Source organism: Eriocheir sinensis, chromosome 4, assembly GCF_024679095.1.
Source record: "Eriocheir sinensis breed Jianghai 21 chromosome 4, ASM2467909v1, whole genome shotgun sequence".
Classification (NCBI taxonomy): domain Eukaryota; kingdom Metazoa; phylum Arthropoda; class Malacostraca; order Decapoda; family Varunidae; genus Eriocheir; species Eriocheir sinensis.
In genome coordinates, this window is record NC_066512.1 from 10,698,787 (window position 1) to 10,704,786 (window position 6,000).

Below are 6,000 nucleotides of genomic sequence, written 5' to 3' on the forward strand. Positions count from 1 at the left end.
CCACTTTCCAAAATAAACAATCACACACAAAGACACGCGGTGTGGTGTCGTCAGTCATCCCGTATCATGAAACATCCCATCCGGAATACATACATGATTTTTGACACGGTACCGTGTCTTCTGTCGACTGCTTGTCGGGATCTGTCCCACTCAAGTTTATTTATATTATCATAAAAGCAAATGATGACGTATTTATGTATATTATCAACAATCACTTCTTTTTCTTGTGACTTGTTCCACTTTGCATCGCATTTTAGGTCCCCCTTGGTACTTTTTTACACTTAGATGCTTCACTTAGTTACTCTGTGATAGTAAAAATTGGGTTCCGCGATGCGAAGTTCAGGATGGCGTGTCTCACGACAAAGGATGTCAGACGACACCATACTCGGGCGTACGCATGTAATCCAGAACTATCTGCCATCTACAATGGAGCATACGCTATAGATGCGCGTGGCCTCGAAGCTCATCTTCTCTGATCACTAATATTCTTTATTAAGGATGTTTTTGGAAAAATAGTTTAAGGAGAGGTGGTGATGGCTGGGAATGGTGATAGTTATGATCGCAGTTGCGAAACGTGGTGCTTGGGAGAGTGGTCATTGGGTTCGAAGAGTGGTAGCGGTAAGAGTGAGCTGCTCGTACCGGAATGTTAAGAATGTGCGGGAGAGAAGAACATGCGACCTATATCATCACTAAAGGCGGCGGCCGCCGCCGCCGCCGCCTCCTCCTCCTCCTCCTCCTCCTCCTTGCACTCTTGTCTTCATCCTTCCCCTCCGTTTCCGTATCCTCCTTTCCCACAGCCCCTTTACTCTTTACTGGTATTTATTTTTAGCCACCATTTCATTGCGGCATTACGAATATCCAACTTTATTACCCCTCGCTTTTTTTAAGGTAAAAGTGAATGAGGAGGAGGAGGAGGAGGAGGAGCAAATATATTTTTCGTGTGTGTGTGTGTGTGTGTGTGTGTGTGTGTGTGTGTGTGTGTGTGTGTGTGTGTGTGTGTGTGTGTGTGTGTGTGTGTGTGTGTGTGTGTGTGTGTGTGTGCGCGCGCGCGCCCACATTTGTGTTTGTCTTCACGTGCCCCCGTTTTTAAAAGGAAGAACAAAACTGTACTCTGGTTTATAAGCAAACAAAGCATCGTTTGTCTTGGGCAGAGATCAAGAAAACAGTAAAATAGCCTGCAGAAAAGTACCGTGAGTTGCATACACCTGTTGGCCTGACTAAACCTGTGGGCGAGCTTTACCTGGGCCCGGCGAGGTGATTACAGGGGAGAACAGGAGCAGGTGTGTCAATATTAGTGTGTGTGTGTGTGTGTGGGGGGGGGGGGGGGAGGGGGGGGGGCAAGAGAGAGAGAGAGAGAGAGAGAGAGAGAGAGAGAGAGAGAGAGAGAGAGAGAGAGAGAGAGAGAGAGAGAGAGAGAGAGAGAGAGAGAGAGAGAGAGAGAGAGAGAGAGAGAGAGAGAGAGAGAGAGAGAGAGACTTTAGGGTACACTATGTCAAAGACGCCGACGATATATCACCTCAGCCACCATCCTCCTTCCCCATCCCCCTTTTTCTTCCTTCCTCCTCCTTTTTCTCCTAGTCATTCCTTCCTCTCCTTTTCCTGCCCTATTCTCCTATTACCACCCGATACTGCCTGCCTCATTTTGGATATTATCTCTCTCTCTCTCTCTCTCTCTCTCTCTCTCTCTCTCTCTCTCTCTCTCTCTCTCTCTCTCTCTCTCTCTCTCTCTCTCTCTCTCTCTCTCTCTCTCTCTCTCTCTCTCTCTCTCTCTCTCTCTCTCTCTCTCTGTGTGTGTGTGTGTGTGTCGTGTGTGTGTGTGTGTGTGTGTGTGTGGCGGGCGGGTGGGGTGGGGGGGAGTGAGCTTTAAAGATTGTTTTAGCGGAAAGTTTGACATTTACAAACGAGACGTCTTACCATCATCATCAACATTCTCTTACACCCCTTACACCACCATTTCAGCTACCATCCCTATAATTATCGCTACATCCAATATCCACACCTACCCACACCCACACCCACCAACACACACACACACACACACACACACACACACACACGACACAGCTACAACACACAGATAACACTTTGATATCAGCCATAGTGTTGCATAACATTATAGTCCCCCCCCCAGACATTACCCCCCGACACACTACCCCCTGACACACTACCCCCAACACACCATCGGGCCTTTAATATATCCAATAATACTCACGGCTTTAGACGCGTTGGTGTCCACGTTCCTACAACCCTTTCCATTCAATGTCTTCACCCCTGCAGGCTCCTACTCCACCTTTTAGTTTCTGTACCTATGTATATGGTATCACCTCACCATGTAACACCTTCAGAGCATATTGGCATCCAAAGGTCCAAATATTCCTTGCCAACACAATACCTACTGATATCAACAAACTAATTACTTCCCTTCACCTTTACAGCTGCCTCAAGACACAGGTAGCAAGACATCGCGTACCAAACTTTCATCATCATCGCAATTCTCTTCTTATTCACAGACCCATTCAAACATAACAACCGAACTATACAATTCCAAACAATTTCTGAGCGTTACACTACAACAATGAAATAAAGCAGAAAACCGTTTTCCGGGAGATCAATCACACACACCTCTCGCTAATACACAAGGAAATGAACATTCCTCCCAATTCGGTCATTATAAGACCAATTCTTGTACCGGGAGCTTCCGCCATCACCATCACAACGCCCCAGCTTCCACACACACACACACACACACACACACACACACACACACATAGTAAGCTTGGAGTGAAGGACTTAAATTACACTCCATTCCCCTCACATTTCCCGATTCCCCGCGTGAGCATTAAGCCGCATACTGACTGAGCTTCACGGTTGTTATCTGTTGCGATTTTGTTGTAGTTCATCTCTTGGCTTGTCGCTCTAAACATTCGTTGGTAAAGTTGTTAATCCGTCTGTCCGTCCGTCCACCTGCCCATCTGCCAGTACGTCAGTCAGTCAATGTGTGCATACTCATTTAGTCAGGCTGTCACTTAGTTACATTATCAATTAGTTAAGAAGTCAGTTACATTAGAAACTGGTCAGTCAGTCAATGTGTTAATAGGTCAGTTAGTCAATACGTTCATTATGAGAGAGAGAGAGAGAGAGAGAGAGAGAGAGAGAGAGAGAGAGAGAGAGAGAGAGAGAGAGAGAGAGAGAGAGAGAGAGAGAGAGAGAGAGAGAGAGAGAGAGAGAGAGAGAGAGAGAGAGAGAGAGAGAGAGAGAGAGAGAGAGAGAGAGAGAGAGAGAGAGAGAGAGAGAGAGAGAGAGAGAGAGAGAGAGAGAGAGAGAGTTGAGGGAGGGAGGAGGAGTGACGTAGTGATGACTGTGTCTGAATACTGTCTCTGGATATCGGGAATTTCTTTCAATTGTCAAGAGTATGTAGCTTACTCATACACTTCTGGTAATGCACTATGCAGTCAGAAATTAGCGCAAGGTGTGAAATAAACTGTGGGAAAGTATAATAGTGATCCAACACTTCGTTCCCGAGAAAATCCAGAAGATCGAGGTAACACAGCTGCTGAAATGCGAAATAGGCGATTAATGCCAAAGTTATCAATCCGCCTCTTCAAGTCACAACTCAGTGTCCATGTCTCTCAGCAATAGAGTAACACAAAGCAGAAGCGATCTAAAGATCTGTATCTTTGTCCATCTGCACAGGTATCATCAACGCCATATACTCGTGCTGAGCGAGTCCATAACACCGTGGGCCAAGCCGTAAGACTTCTTGACGAGACCCGGTGTTGTTCTGCACTATGTTTCCAAGGTAAGTGAAATTTCCAAAATATCATTTTTTCTCGCCACACACATGAACAGACTACTATTTCATCTAGTAAGCCTGTAAGCAGCTGTATCTTGGTCTTGGCCCCCCAAAAATTAAGTCCTGAGAGCTTCACCTCCTCGTGCAGCGTCCCGAGAGCCATCATCAGAACTTCAAGAGGCTCCACAAAGGATTACATCATTGGCAAATACAAGGTCTGTGACTTATCGCTAACAGATGCTCCACAATGACTGATCCCCAACTCTGCCCAGTCCATACAAGTGTTGAAAAGTGATGGGGCAAGGACAAAGCCGTGCCTCATTCCCGTATTCACAGGAAAAAAGCCCCCCAACCCCCCCCCCGCCACCATCACAGTCACAGAAAAACGTCCAGTCCCAAAGTCCAGGACAGTCAATGGCCCAACGATTTTTGCTGGAATCCCGTGAACGATCATATGTCCCATTAGCATAGGTCTTCTGGTAAAGTCTAAAGAAAAATCGTCTTACATTCAGTATTTTCCACCAGTCAGTGTTACCACACATTTAAAAATGCAAGATTAGAATTGTTAGAATACGATCCCTCAGAGTGGCGGTAATCCTGTATGCAATGAGACACGTTAATCCAGCACCTCACATTACAACACTGCACGTCACTTTGCACGAGTGAGTGTAAGCAAACAAATGAAGCTCCTGATTAGTATGCTGTGTTGTTCCCTCCGACTGGAATTATCAGGTCCCCGCTGAGGGACTCTGCGGCGCCGCCCTTCCCTATTACACTACGCACAACTCATTGCACCTCGCCAGTCTGATGAAAAGAAAATGTAGATTATAATTGTCGCTGTTTTCTTTGTCTTAGTCGAAGTATAATGTCTCCGCTGGGAAACCAAGCGGAACCATCACCCCGCATTATGCCACCCACCACAAGCGTCACAACAGGCCAATTATATTAGAGCAGCGTCTCTACTTGTTTCCTCTGAGTGACATTGATTGTGTCTCCGCTGAGGGATGTGGATGAGCCTCACACAAACACGCCTCAGGAGGCAGTTACCCAGAATAAAACATGCAATAAAGGCTGCACTGGCTGAGGAAAGGCCGCTGAATGCTGTATGATACTGACTCGTTTGTGTCTCCGACGAAGGAAGTGTCTCGGCTGCACATCGCAACACGCCACATGAACAAGTTCCGAGAGGCTGTTTTGCAAGACCAAACACGCAAAAAAGGCAAAACTAGCTGAAGAACGGCCGTTGAGTGATGAAGGATGCTGAGACGGGGGAGGGAACGACATGTCTTGCTGAGAGGGGCGCTGAGCCGCATCACGGTCACCCGTGGCTCAGCGGGAGGGGTTCCTCAGCGTGTCACACTCACCACCACCACTGCCACTGCCGTTGCTGCAGTCACACTGGAGTCAGATTCCATCGATCAGGAAGCTGAAATGTCACTCTGAGTACCACAGTAACACGGCGAAGCTAACGGCCAGACAAATCGGCGGCACACACAACCACAGTGAGACAGCGGCTGTTCAGACACGCCCACCACAACCACCACCACTCGTCACCACAGCCACTGTCACCACCACTAGTTCACTGTTCACGCAGACACGCCCCGACGAAGCAAAGGGAGAAAAAAAAGAGGTCCGCAGAGACTGTAGCCCTTAGCGTGTCTTGAGCAGTAGGGCGTAACACACACACACACACACACACACACACACACACACACACACACACACACACACACAAAAGGAGCAGGGGGCCTCGCACACACACACAAGGCCGAGGAGTGGTGCTGTAGAGAGCGACACAGAGAGGGGCACGCGCGCGGCTGTGTGTATCAGCAGCCAGCAGGACGCAGACTGAGGTGAAGGCTGTACTGTCCTCTCAGTCTCACTCTCTCCCTCCCTCTCTCTCCTTCCCTCCCACTATTTTTCCCTTTTCTTTTCTGCTCATTCACCTCCCTGTTTTTCCTAATTCTTGGTACGTGTTTTCAGCGTGGTTCCTCTATTTCCTCATTCTCTTTGTTCGCTCGTTTCCTTCCCTGCAGTCATACCTCTTCTCTCTCTCTCTCTCTCTCTCTCCCCAACGTTGTCTCATCGTATATAAAATTCTCACCTTTAACGGTCCTCTCCTCTCCCCCTCTCCTCTCCCTCCCTCTCTCTCTCTCTCTCTCTCTCTCTCCTCTTTGAAACTCTCCCTCTCCAGTCTAGCTCTCTTT

General features: G+C 47.8%; 1 protein-coding gene across 1 annotated transcript in view; it reads right to left on the reverse strand.

The window, feature by feature from the left end:
* Window positions 1-5,631, reverse strand: part of LOC127008321 (uncharacterized) — a 96,076-nt gene extending 90,445 nt beyond the window's left edge. The window contains exon 1 of the mRNA XM_050880206.1: window positions 5,556-5,631. The gene's annotated coding sequence lies outside the window, so the exon portion shown is untranslated. The remainder of the gene's footprint in view (window positions 1-5,555) is intronic.
* Between the last annotated feature and the right edge of the window lie 369 nt (window positions 5,632-6,000).